A 14,489-nucleotide genomic window follows, 5' to 3' on the forward strand; every position below is an offset into this window, starting at 1 on the left:
CTCAAAGGAGATCCGGAGCGGGCTCACGACATCAGCCTGTTCCCAACAACCATCTTGCGCCTCGTCCAGATCGCCAGACGCGGGACCAGCAGGTTGGCAGGGCCGAAAGGCCCCCACCAAACTTGATCCGTCCTGACGGAACTAGGATAGCCTCTCCAGTCAGGCATCCTCCTTCTCCAATCAGATATCTGTCTCCTCCTCGGGCCGTTCGAGACATCCCAGCCTATGGGAGTAGTAGGAGAAATCCGCCATCGGCAGGACCTTCCCGGCGTAGCAGGGCGCTGAGGGAAAGCACAGATCCTTAGCACCAGAGGCGGACTCCAAGCATATCCAGCAGAAGCCACTGGACCGGCAGTCGCCGGAGTAATTTCTCTGGGGGAGACCTGCGTCAGCGTTTAAGTTCGGCACAAAGTCATCAAACCACCCAGGGAGGCGACCTTCAAGATCGCCTAAACTCTCACAGAGGGGACCGAGCAGGAGGAGATGGCCAGGCTCGCTCAAGGGGGGCTCTGTCTGAAGTACGTAACGGAGGGAGTGTCCCAAATAACCTATCTCAAGATAGGAGGGGCAATAACCCACTAAATATGTACAATGGATCCAGAGCTATTGAACAGCCTCGGAATAACCAAGGACATCAGGACCAAACCCTCGAGCGTTTGACTCAGATGGAGGAGCTGATGAGGAAGCTCCTATCAGAAAAAGAAAAAGACGAATATGATTAAGAGGACGAGATGGAACTCTTCGCCCCCAGTATAGCAGCAACGGCATACCCATCTGGTTTCCGTATGCCTCACTTGTCAAAGTTCAATGGGGACGGAGACCCATCGGACCATCTAGGGATGTTCAACACCCTGATGATGGCCCATAACCTTGGCCCCGAGCTGAGATGTTTAATTTTCCCTTCCACACTGACTAGACCTGCCAGGCAGTGGTTCAAGCAAAGTAAAAGACAGTCAATCAGTTCCTGGAAGACCTTCTCAGCTGACTTCAAAAGGGCAATCCGAGCCTCTCAGGCCGCCCGTGTTCATGCCGACTCCCTGGCTAATGTGAGGCAGCAGCCCGGTGAGACTCTGAAGGCCTACCTGAGCAGATTCGCAAACGTTGTTGCTCGAGCCAGAGACGCGGATGATAGCTCCAAGCTCATGGCCATGAGAACCGGAATCCTCATCGGAGGAGACCTCTGGAAGGACATACAAAGGAAGGGAGTCAGCTCGGTTAACGAATTCCTTAACAGGGCCCAAGAGTGAATAAACTTGGAGGAAACCGAAGCTTCAGCTGTGGGAACCAGCCAAGTCCTCGAGCAGCCCGCTGGAGTAGGGACAAAGGTCGTGGCAGCGACCCAAAACGTCACACAAAACAACCAGCCCGGTGGAGGCAAAAGAAAGGGAAATGGCGAAAATAGTCCGCACGGCCAAAAGAAGAATAAATCCATAGACAAGTTTAAGCCCGTCTTCGCGACTTACACCGAGCTAACCCAGTCTAGGGAAAATATCTTCCTAGCCAACTCTACTCGAGTCCCTTGGAAGAGGCCGGAGCCACTAAAGCACCACAAGGGGAAGAGAGACACTTCTAAGTTTTGCCGTTTCCATAACGACGTCGACCACAATACCGACGATTGCAGACATCTAAAAGAGGAGATCGAGACTCTCATTCGAGCCAGCCCCTTAGCTCAATACGCACGGAACAGGGTTCCAGTGAACCGACCTGCTCCGGAAGTCCTGGCTAGTCAGCTCGGGTCTCGATTAGATCAGGATGTACCTCCCCCTTTGGTAGGAGGGGAGATATCCACCATATCTGGAGGTCCGCACATGGCCGGTACGAGCAGAGGCGCCCAGAAGAGATACGTGAACGACCTAAAGGCTCATAACGGGGTGGAGTTCGTCCCGGAACAGCGTCAGTCAAAGCAGCAGCGATTGGAGAGGCAACCAATCATTTTTACGGAGGAAGATGTGGGCCATGTCCAGTTCCCTCACAATGATCCTCTGGTCGTAGCAGTCCAACTCGCCAACCGAAGAGTGAGGAGGGTACTGATAGACAACGGGAGTTCGGTGAACCTCCTATTCCGATCCACCTTAGAGAAGATGGGTTTGACTGTCGCCGAGCTGAAGGAAACCTCCATGATGTTGTATGGTTTTTCGAGAGAAGGATCAGCAGCGATAGGGATGATCGAGTTAGTGATCACCCTAGGTGAAGGGTCTCGGACAGTCTCCAAACTCCTCGAGTTCGTGGTCATTGATTGCTCCGCTGCCTACAACGCCATTTTGGGCCGACCTACGCTCATAGCCTTCGAAGCCGTCACGTCCATTCGCCACCTCGCAATGAAGTTCCCTACTTTAATAGGAATCTGCACTATCCAGGGCGATCAGCTCGCTGCCAGGGAATGCTACAGCATTTCTATGAAGGGAAAATCTAAACCCGGGCAGCTGGCAATGGCCATTCAAGGTGAAGAGGAATCTCAGGAACCTTTAGCTGATCCTGAGGTTGAAAAACCTCAAAGCGCCGAGGGGGAAAATGTCGTCTTAAATGAGGACATTGACCCCCGAATAGGCGAGGATAGATCTGAGCTCCAAGCTATTGAGGAGGTGAGTGTCGATCCACAGGACCCTTGCCGGAAGGTCAAGCTCGGGAAAAACCTCTGTAGCAGGAGGAAGGCGGAGCTGACTACATTTCTACAAGATAACTTGGACGTATTCGCATGGTCGCATGAGGACATGGTGGGAATTAGCCCGAGTGTCATCATGCACACACTTCATCTGGATAAAAGCGTTCTTGCCAAGTACTAGAAGCAAAGGCGTTTAGGAGCAACTCGAGCTGAAGCCCTAGAGGAAGAGGTATCCCGGCTCAAGAAATGCAGCTTTATTCGTGAAGCTAAGTTTCCAATATGGGTTGCCAACCCCGTGCTGGTCCGGAAGCCTAACGGGAAATGGCGGACCTGCATTGATTTCTCTGACCTGAATAAAGCCTGCCCCAAGGATTTCTTCCCATTGCCCAGGATCGACCAGTTGGTGGATGCCACGGCGGGGCATGAGCTCATGTCCTTTATGGACACGTACTCAGGCTACAATCAGATCGCGATGAATCCGGCGGACCAAGAACACACCAGCTTCATGACCCCGACTAATGTCTATTGTTACAAGGTCATGCCGTTCGGGCTGAAGAACGCCGGAGCTACCTACCAAAGGCTAGAAAATAGAATGTTCGCGGACCAGATCGGTAAAAACATGGAAGTGTACGTTGATGACATGCTAGTCAAGTCAAAGACTTCCGATAACCATGTCTCCGACCTGGAGGAACGTTTTAAAATACTACGGGAATATGGCATGAGGCTCAATCCACAGAAATACACTTTCGGAGTCGCGGCAGGGAAGCTCCTGGGGTTCATAGTCAATACCCGGGGAATTGAGGCGAACCCCGACAAAATCAGATCATTGCTCAAGCTTCCTTCGCCCAGGTTGCGAAAAGATATCCAAGGCCTGACAGAAAGAGTTGCAGCCCTGAACCGGTTTATTTCCAAGTCCACCGATAAGTGTTTGCCCTTCTACAACCTGCTCCGAGGAAACAAGAAATTTGAATGGACAGTGGAATGCGAAAGTGGATTCCTCGACCTAAAGGCACATCTGGCTGAGCCGCCCGTGCTATCCAAACCCAAGGAAGGAGAGCCTCTTTTTCTCTACCTGGCTGTCACTAAGGACGCAGCTAGTGTCGTTCTGGTATGAGAAGAGGACCAAGTTCAGAAACCAGTCTACTACATCAGCAAGAGACTTCTCGGGGCTGAATCCCGATACCAGCTGATGGAGAAATTGGCGTTTTGCCTTATCACGGCCTCGCGAAAGCTCAGACCGTACTTCCAGTCCCACTCAATTCACGTCATGACCGATCAACCTTAAAGGCAGGTTTTGCAAAAATCTGAAGCATCGGGACGTTTGTTAAAGTGGGCAGTCGAACTCAGTCAGTTCGAGATTTTCTACACTCCGCGAACTACTATAAAGAGTCAGGCCCTGGCCGATTTTGTGGCAGAATGCACGGGATTCCAGGAAGATCCAGCAGAGGACTCACCCCAAGTCACCTCGCCCCGGGCGTCGTGGAGGATCTTTGTGGATGGTTCATCCAACGAGAGCGGCTCTAGGGCTGGAATCATTTTGATATCCCCCGAGGGACATTGATTCCACTCGGTGCTGAGGTTCGGGTTCAAAGCCTCCAACAACGAGGCCGAATACGAAGCTTTGCTGGCTGGGCTAAGGATAGCCCAGGAGTTGAAGGCGAGCTCCATCCAGTGCTTCAGTGACTCCCAGCTCGTGGTAAACCAGCTTCTGGGCGAATATCAAGCACGGGGACCCAAGATGGCCGCCTATCTGGCAAAGGTGAAATCTGAGATGTCCGCGTTTGAGTGGGGCTCGATCGAATAAATACCTCGGGAGCAGAACGCTAACGCAGACGCTCTCGCCAAGCTCGCCACCTCTGGGGAAACAGAGACACTGGGTCTGGTACCAGTCGAATTCTTGGAGAAACCAAGCATAGAAGAAGTAAGGACGGAGGTCGAGATGATCGATACCAGGCCAACCTGGATGACCCCCATCCTTGAATATCTCGTCGAAGGCAAGCTGCCTGAAGGGCGTAACGATGCACGGTGAGTCCTGTATCAAGCTCCTAGGTATATGATAGTCGATGGGGTATTGTATCAATGTGGGCACTCCCTACCTCTCCTCTGGTGTGTTCTTCCAAGTGAAGCAAAGGCCATCCTGCAGGAAGTGCACGAAGGATTTTGCGGAGACCACACTGGGGGGCAGAGCTTAGCCTTAAAGGTCCTCAGGCAGGGGTAGAAGTGCGACAAGTGCCAGCGGTTTGCCGCAATTTCTCGAGGTCCTCCAGTCAAGCTGAAGATGATCTCGTCCCCATGGCTGTTTGCCGTTTGGGGGATAGACTTGGTGGGCGCCCTCCCTACTGGAAAAGGCAGGGTCCGTTACGCTGTGGTAGCCATCGACTACTTCACTAAGTGGGCTGAGGCAGAACCTTTGGCAACGATAACATCCAAAAAGGTGCTGGACTTCGTGGTTAAAAGCATCATCTGTCGGTTCAACCTGCCTAAGAAGATTGTTTCTGACAACGGCACCCAGTTCGACAGCGACCTGTTCACCAAGTTTTGTGAAAGATACGGAATCATAAAAAATTTCTCCTTTGTGGCCTATCCTCAGGCTAATGGCCAGGTCGAGGCTGTCAACAAGACTCTAAAGACGAGCCTCAAGAAGAGATTGGATGAAGCAAAGAGGGTCTGGCCAGAGCAGCTCCCACAGGTCCTATGGGCATACCGAACCTCGCATCGGACTCCTACGGGTCATACTCCCTTTTCCCTAACCTTTGGGAGTGAGGCAGTCCTCCCCGTGGAAATTAAGGTGCTTTCGCATAGAGTCCAGTCTTACGATCAAGATCGAAATCACGAGCTCCTGTTCAATTCCCTCGATCTAGTTAATGAGAGGCGAGAGGATTCGCAACTCCAACTCCCCCATTATCATCAGAAAATCACTCGCTACTTCAACACCAAAGTCAAAAAATGCGCCTTTAGCGTTGGCGACTTGGTCCTGAGGAGAGTTTTCCTGGCCGGGAAAGATCCCAAAGATGGAGTTTTAGGACCAAACTGGGAAGGACCATACCAGGTCATCGAAGTCATCAAGGAGGGAACTTATAAGTTAGCTCGACTTGATGGAGGGACAATCCCGCAGACTTGGAACGCCATTCACTTAAAGAAATATTATCAATGATTCACTTGTAAGGCTTGGAAGGCCAATTTTTATGTATGTTTGCAAGAGTAATCTAAAGTAACCACGAAAGACCCCTTTCCCAGTTACTTGGGAGGCATATGGTACCTGGATATAACCAGGTCTCCTTAATGACTTAGAAGTTGATTAATATCGATTGACCGTTGTTTTCTCATAAAACGCAAGATATTGATAAGGGTTAACGCCAACTAAGTCCTATCCTGGTCCTAACCGGGTCATAAAACTTAGAAGTTGATTTAAATCTATTGATCATTGTTCTTCTTAAAGAGCTCGAGATATGGATAAAAGTTAACACGAACTAAGTTTTCAAATTAAGTTCCTGGTCTTAACCGGGTCATGAAACTTAGAAGTTGATTTAAATCTATTGATCGTTGTTCTTCTTAAAGAGCTCGAGATATGGATAAAAGTTAACACGAACTAAGTTTCCAAATTAAGTTCCTGGTCTTAACCGGGTCATAAAACTTAGAAGTTGATTTAAATCTATTGATCATTGTTCTTCTTAAAGGGCTCGAGATATGGATAAAAGTTAATACGAACTAAGTTTTCAAATTAAGTTCCTGGTCTTAACCGGGTCATGAAACTTAGAAGTTGATTTAAATCTATTGATCGTTGTTCTTCTTAAAGAGCTCGAGATATGGATAAAAGTTAACACGAACTAAGTTTCCAAATTAAGTTCCTGGTCTTAACCGGGTCATAAAACTTAGAAGTTTATTTAAATCTATTGATCGTTGCTCTTCTTAAAGAGGTCGAGATACGGATAAAGATCAGCATAAATTAAGTTTTTCAAGAAATTGTAACCGAAATGCGTAAAGGCAAAAAAGAGAAGATCAATTAAAAGCGTTAAAGCAAATTGTCTCGAGGTGAAAGCACCTCATGCAAAGGTTACATAAAAATTATTTAAAAAATACTGGGGGGGCACAAGAAAAGAAACGTCCTAAGCTCCGCCAAGTGGCCCCTGGGAGGTCGCCGTCTCGCCTTGCTCAGCTGCACTAGAGCCTTCCCCAGTCTCCGAGGGTGCCTCTTTATCAAGGCGAGCTTGGAACTTCACCAGCAAGCGCGCCCAGAGACTCGCTGACATAAAGGAGAAGTCAGCGTCTGGATTGTAGACCTAGCAATGATAGGACAGATCTTCCATGGACTGTTCCGAAGTGGTCCGCTCGGCCTCTAGGGCAGTCTGGGTGATCTGGACCTCAGTCTTCGCGGCGTCTAGGTCCGTCCTCGAGGTGGCAAGGGAGGTCTCGAGCTCTTGGACCTTCGAACGAGTCTTCTCCAGCTCGACCTGCGAGGCCGCCAGGGCATCCTTGGCCGCTTGCAGGGTAGTCTGATGCTCGTCCCTCATGTCCCCGAGCTGAGTTTTGGTCCTGATGATGCTCCGGTGAAGGGCGACAACGCTCTGCGAAGATGGAAAGACAATTTCCTTAGAAAAATAAAATAAAAAAAATAACAGGGCAAAGTGTAAAAATGTAAAAAACCACAAAAAGGTTAAGGTTAGCTTACCGTCATGGCCATGCCTAGTGAAGACTCCAGCATGCCCACCGGGCTCATTGTCTCGATGGCCCGGAGCTCCTTCTCGGTGAACTTGTATATGTGGCTGATGGCGTAGTTCGCCGACTCATACACCGTTCCCCGAAAGGCCTCGGGGATCTTCTCCAGGTCCTGGGGATTGACTGGGATGCGTACATAGGAAGGTACGATGGCTGATGTCCTGACCTCCGTTCCTTCGTCCCGGGCAGCGAGTGGAGCTCGCGGAGCCGGTGGAGGCATATTGCTTCCCCCTGCGGCGGGAAGGACCGCTCCCGCGATCTGTGCAGCTGGGGCTTGATCCTTCTCCTTCGCAGGAGACTTGGTGGAGGCCTCGGCGGCGTTCTTGGACATCCGGAGCCTCTTCATTCTTGGCCCGGCGGCGGCGTTCCCCCCAAAGACCGCACCTCGCAGGCTCTCCTCGGGCTGAGACATATCTTCTGTCAAAACAAGAACGTGGTTAGTTAGCAACCATACAGATACAAAAACTAAGGGGTAAAAGTAAAAAATATATGAACACTAAGAGAATCCTACCCCCCGAGCTAGAAGAAGAATCTAAGTCGATTACTTCCCGAGCTGGCGCAAGTTCTGGGTCCGGGTCTGACTCAGGGCTAGATTCCTCTACATATTGCCTAATCCCCAGAGCTACGACACCCCTCCGGAGTGATGGACATGTGCGAAGGTCGGTCTCATACTCCTCGAATAGGATTGACCTAAAGGCTAGAGTGTTATCTACTACGACAGTACCCCTAGGCCGGCTATCTTGGTAGTCCAGCACAAGCCGGTCGACACAATGGAGCAGGGTTCAGGTCCGGATCACTTCGGTGACGATGGACGAGCTGCCTAGGATTGAACCTAGCCAGCCGGGGGTCTGCTGTGGCCCTATCTAGACTCCTAAACATGTAAGGGTTACCTTGGCTAGAAGGACCCGCGGCTGCTCCAGATTGGATCCTCTCCTCGCCCGTCTCCGGGGCGACCTCCAAGGTCCGCTTCCTATTCCTCACGAGCGGAACTTTGTCACCCTCGTCCTCCTCATCTTCGTCTTCCGCGACCTCCTCCACGGCGATGGGTCTGGTGTCGCGAGCTGGGGGAAACCCCTAGGGCCTCCTGAGGTTCAAAGTCTGATTTGGGAAAATCAGCTTGCAGGCCACCATCATCTCGTCTGTCACGAGCACGCGATAGTCCTTCTCGCTGGGGGGCAAGCCCGCCAGCATTTCGTATTGGGCCCTGAGGGTCACAGATTTCTCTGTCCTCGCGAAGATGGCAGCAGAAATAGTATAAGTCAGAAAGGGGTATGGGAGGAGCTAAAATGATACTTAACGTCCGAGATAAGGATGAAAAACACTTACGAGGATGATTGAAGTAGTGGAGCTCGCAGTTTCTGAACCCCGTCGACATGAAGAACTGGTCCTTGAAGTCGTTGGGGTGGCTGGGCAGCTCGATGACCGCAGCCGTATTGGGAAATCGAGTTAGATAGTAAAACCCGTCGCCTCACCCCCGCTGATCCGGGCTAGCCTTGAGGCAGAAAAAATATAAGATGTCCGCAGGAGTGGGGACCTCCCACTCGTACTTCTGAAACAAGTATTTCAGTCCCGCCAGCAAGCGGTAGGAGTTGGGGGGGAGCTGAAATGGGGCCAACCCCACGTAATTAAGGAAATCAACAAAATACTGATCCAGCAGGAGGAAAGCCCCCGCCTTAAAATGTTCACCGCTCCAGGCCGCGAACGATTCGTCGAGCGGCGCACAGCTCCACTCGCCCTCTGCGGCAGGTCGGGCCACCACGGATGCTCTCCCCAGGGCGATGTTGTGGGAGAGAAAGATTTTGTTGATCTTCGTCTGGTCGGTGACCTTGGAGATGATCCTCTCCGCCTCAAAGAAGGCATCGGGGGAGACCTCAACCTCCTGATCCACCGTCGGCCCAAAGTTGGGGATTGGGGAGTCTAGCATCACTGCCTTTCCTTTGTCCTGCTGAGAGGACGAGCTGCTGATGGTCTTCTTGGGAGCATTCCTTTTCGGTGCCATCTGGTCGCCTAACGAACAAAAGAAAACATTTCAGAAAAGGCGACCCAAGAGTGAGGTAAAATAAAATGTTATTTGCACGAGCTGAGGTAAGCCCAGCCCGTGGAGAGTGGGACCACGCGGTTCGATGAACACGCGCTTGTGTTCCCAGCAGATCCCCGATTACTCGGAATTCATGTGTCAGGAGGGTCAGGATAAAATTTTCCTTGGGGGGAAAGTTTCGATAGGCAAGGTTGGCAAAACCGCCTGTGAGGCATGTCCCCTAAGCTACCCGGTTTTGCACCCAACATATGTCACAAGTCCTACCCAGAAATTTTCCCCAGAAAAAGCATCATGTAAGCCATACTCTTAAATGGTCTCCTATAGCAAAGATACCCTAGCCTAAAAAGGGACTTTCACCCTCCGTGTCCAAAAAACCCAGTAAAACCATGCATGCGGGTACAGTAAAATATTTACCTAAGCTACAGTGAAATATATTTTTCAAAACACACATGGTCGGGAAACTTACAATGTTTGACTGGGAGGTGGATGAAGGTATTGCCTGGGTGAAAGCTTCGTCGGAGTATCGGTTTCCAAAGCTTTGAAGAAATCCTGGCATCTGAGCCTCTTGAACGCTGAATTTAGCAGTCATAGAGAAGAGGGTTTTTTTTCGTCTGAGATGAAGAGAGAAGAAGACGAGAAATTCAGAAAAATTTCAAATGAAAGGGTGGCCCATGCGTAGGGTGGCCACCCCTTTTTTATATACGTGAAGGGTCACGTGTAGAGGGCCGTTGGATGGCCCTGAGGAGGGATCCGAGGCCCTCCACTCGAAATACGGAACGACGACTGGGCATAGGCTAGGCCATTAAATGCGATTCTCGTAAGACGTACCATCACCAACCACGATGTTCCACGTATCAGGCGCCTGCATAAGAGGTGGAATACGAAGAGTTCATGGGGAAGCTTAAAAGCCCCTACTGTGGTCTTACCCGACGTGGCATACCACGAGCAGGGACTTGGGGGGCAGATGTACGCCCTGTTTTTCCCACGGGCTGATTAGCGAGCCGAGCTGCGGCCTAATCATAATTATCTCGTGGACGTCCCACAGACCGGAGCTTCCGTCATTAGGTCGTACCTCCTTAGCTCGAGGAAACTCAAGGGTTCGCCAAGATTGCACAAGACTTGACCCCGGATTCTGAAGGCCTATGGTCGAGTTAGGTATCCAGCTCGCAGTACGAACTGAGTATGGAGGCTATGACCCTTTGTAAAGTCAACACACGCAAGGTAAACGTGCATATATCAGACATCACGTTTCTGATATGCCCCTGACTTCTCGGACACGCAGCAGGAACGTGCGTATTCAGACACCCACGACTGGGTTGCGTATTCAGACACCCACGACTGGGTTGGGCCGTGCGGCCCATTATCCCCTTACCTATCGATTTGACCATACTTATGTGTCAGGTTTAGGAATTAATCATGAATGTCACAGAGTTGATGAAATAGATAAGAGGGTCATGGGATGACCTTCCTACCAACTCCCTGGTGCCTTCTCCTATAAATATGGAGACCCTGGGACTTAATAAGGGTTGGATTCTCTATTGCAAAAAAAGGCCCTGTAATCAAATATCCAGTATAGAGCAATAATACTGACTAGTGGAGTAGAAGGATTTTAACCTTTGAACCACTCAAAAAAACGTGGCTTGTGTCACCTCTTTCCTTTTCTAAGATCTTATATCTGTTTCGGTTCACATTTAGCACTAATCCCTTTCTCTTCATTTCTTAATTACCTGTTGGCGAAGAACCGCGTCAACATATTATGTTTTGCTTTAATAAATAATGTTATTTGATTTTTTGTTGTTTCATTTGGTTGATTCACATTAAATACTTTGAAATTATACTTTTTGAAAAGTGAAGAAAAATCCTATCTTTGTAGAAATAGTTTGTGCTTAAAATCATAAATCTATTGGGAAAATGATAGTTTGACTTATTTTAACTATCACTAAAACTTAGGAATCAATATACTAAGTAGTATTAAACTTACATTTTGTGGATTCTAGTATCTTAATAGTCTTTCCTTTTAACACTTATTTTCAAATCATTATTGGTTTATTTTCATTCTCTTAAATAACTTTATTTCAAATCTTTTATTATATGTTCATGACATTAAATCTCATCAATTTTTGGAACTAGATTAGAATTTATTTATTTTGGTTTAAAATAGTTTTCTTTTTTATTTTAGACAACTCCTTTGGGTTTGATCTTGTGCTTACACGAACACTATATTTCATATACGATTCGTGCACTTGTGAGTTATAAATTTTTAAAACATACCCATTTTGGGTCCATCAAGTTTTTAGCGCTGTTGCCGGGGAGTTGCAAGAAAAGAAACGAAATTTATCTCAAGGTTAGTGAATTATTCTACTAGTTATTTTAATTTTTGCACTTAAAAAAAAAACTATATATACAAAAATATAAAAAAATATATATTTATATAAAAAGTAAAAAAAAAAGCTAAAAAGAAAAGTTGGGACGGTTCTACCACCCATAAAAAAAACTTACTTATATATTTATATTTATTGTGTTTTTAGTTGATGGCACTTGTGTCTCCTTTCTATCTTTTGAATTTTTATAGTTGATGGCACTTGTGCCTCCTAATTTTGTTGTAGTTTTTATTCCTTGTATTTCTTTGTTAGTTGACGGCACTTGTTCCTCCTAACCTTTGTTGTAACTTTCTTTATTTATCTTATTGTTATATTTTTGTGCAATTTACTAGTTGATGGCAATTTTGCCTCCTAGCTAGTTGATGGCAATTTTGCCTCATAGTCTTTTAGCTTATTTTTTAGTTGATGGCACTTGTGCCTCCTAATTCTTACCTTATTTTTGTTATGGTTGATGGCATGGTATGCCTCCCTACTCTTGCCTAATTTTTTATAGTCTTATTTAATTTTACTTTATTTTTCTTTGTCGTTTATCATATTTTAGTGTAATTGTGAAAAAATACTTGAAAAAAAAAAAAAAAAACCTAAACCTTGTCCTTTTACCATAAGCAATTTTCGCTTAAAGGAAATTTGAACAAAATTCATAATCCACCTCTACTAATTCTAAGTATGCTCTGTGGTTGCGGTTTTAACTGATCTTCCACATCAGAAAATTGCTTGTTTGGGATTATCTTTGTTGCCTTGTTTGTGAAAATTGTATGCATCATTGGGAACGTAACTCTAAAAATTGATTAGTAAAAAGAAGTTTATATTTGTTTGAAATTGAAAGTGTTAGTAAAAATTTGAGCATCATGGAACCAATTGCTAATCATGTTGATGAAAATGTTGTGCCTGAAAAAACTTTGCTTGAATATTTTGCACCTATTTCATCTAATGCCCCTTCATGTATTGCTTTTCCTACAACTTCTGCTAACCATTTTGAGCTTAAACCAGTAATCATTCAATTGTTGGCATCTTTTTATAGGTTAGATAGAGAAGATCCTTACATGCATGTCAAAGATTTCTTAGAAATTTGCTCAACATTTAAATTTCAAAAAAATTCTGATGAATCAGTCAAACTAAGATTATTCCTTTTTTCATTAAAAGAAAAATAAAAAACTTGGTTAAATTCTCTTCCCACGGGGTCTATAACTACTTGGGATCAACTTTATAATAAATTCTTGCTGAAATTTTTTCCGATGTCTAAAACTAATAGTCTAAGGAGAGAAATCTTTGAGTTTTTTCAAAAAGATAATGAAGAGTTTTATGCATGTTGGGAAAGATTTAAAGATTCATTAGTAAAATGTCCTCATCATGGTTTTGAAAAATGGATACTTGTAAAATATTTTTATGATGGTTTGACTCCCTCTAATTGTCAAATGATTCAATCTATGCATGCTGGAAAAATTTTAAAATTTCAAGGACAAGAGGCTTGGAATGCCCTTGAAGATTTATTTGTCAGTTTACAACAATGGAATTATTTTGATCCTACGTCTAGGTCAACTAATTCACCAAGAAGAGGAGGAAGGTATGAAGTAAAAGATGAATTAGACTTAAGAACATCCTTAGACAAATTAGCGAGAAAAGTAGAAGCTTTAGCCATAAGCCAAACTATAAATTCTCCAATACAACCAAGAAAAGATGTGTGTTCTATATGTTCTAGTCCTTGCCATAATGCACAATCATCTCCTTCCTACCAAGAAGCCTTTTCTGAAGAGGCCAATGCTCTTCATGCTTATGGGAAACCCAATGATAGCCCATTTTCATCCACTTACAATCCAAATTGGAGAAACCATCCAAACTTTTCATGGAGACAAAACCAACCTCAAATGAATCAAGGGCACTAGTACAACACGCAAAACCAAACTCATGCCCCACAAAATCAACCATATCCTCAACAAAGGAAACCTTCCTTAGAAGATACTTTAGAACAATTTATGCAATCCACTCAACAAATCCTACAAAATCAGTCTCAATCAATTACCAAACTCGAGACACAAGTAGGACAACTCGCCACTGCTTTAGCTGATAGAGAAAAAGGAACATTCCCTAGTCCACCTATCCCTAATCCAAAAGGTCAATATGAGATAGGAAAGTCTAGTCATAATGGAGAAGTCAAATCAATTTGAACTCTTAGGTCCGGAAAGAACATTGTCAAACCCAATTACATACCCGACGTTGAAAAAGAAAAAGAAAAGAGTCAATCTTCTAGTTCTAATGCCAATGACTCTTAAAACAAGGAAACTCCAATCCATCCTTTCATTCCAAAAGCCCCATTCCCACAAAGATTACTTCCAATTAAAAAAAGGTGGCCAATATAATGACATCTTAGAAGTTTTAAAACAAGTTAGTATCAATATCCCTTTCTTAGATGCTATTAAACAAATTCTTGCCTACTTTAAATTTTTAAAGGATGTTTGTATTGTTGAAAGAAACACTACTGTTCGTAAAAAGACATTTTTAACTGAACAAGCTAGTTCCATTATTCAATATAAGAGTCTTGTTAAATATAAAGATCCTGGTGTCCCCCAATTTCATGCATTATTGGTGATCATTTTATTAACAAGGCTTTACTTGATTTGGGAGCTAGTGTGAATTTATTGCCTTATTCTGTTTATAAGAAACTTGGTCTTGGTGAACTAAAACCTACTTCTATAACTCTTCAATTAGCCGATCGTTCTGTAAAACTTCCTAGAGGCATTATAGAGGATGTTTT

At 45.8% G+C, this 14,489-nt stretch overlaps 1 non-coding gene across 1 annotated transcript; it reads right to left on the bottom strand.

Moving 5' to 3' along the window:
- Positions 1-12,987: 12,987 nt before the first annotated feature.
- On the bottom strand, positions 12,988-13,094 carry LOC133781030 (small nucleolar RNA R71). Its single transcript, XR_009869828.1, has one exon. It is a non-coding gene; the product is annotated as a small nucleolar RNA R71 (small nucleolar RNA).
- Between the last annotated feature and the right edge of the window lie 1,395 nt (positions 13,095-14,489).

The sequence above is a fragment of the Humulus lupulus genome, chromosome 5 (assembly GCF_963169125.1).
Source record: "Humulus lupulus chromosome 5, drHumLupu1.1, whole genome shotgun sequence".
Classification (NCBI taxonomy): domain Eukaryota; kingdom Viridiplantae; phylum Streptophyta; class Magnoliopsida; order Rosales; family Cannabaceae; genus Humulus; species Humulus lupulus.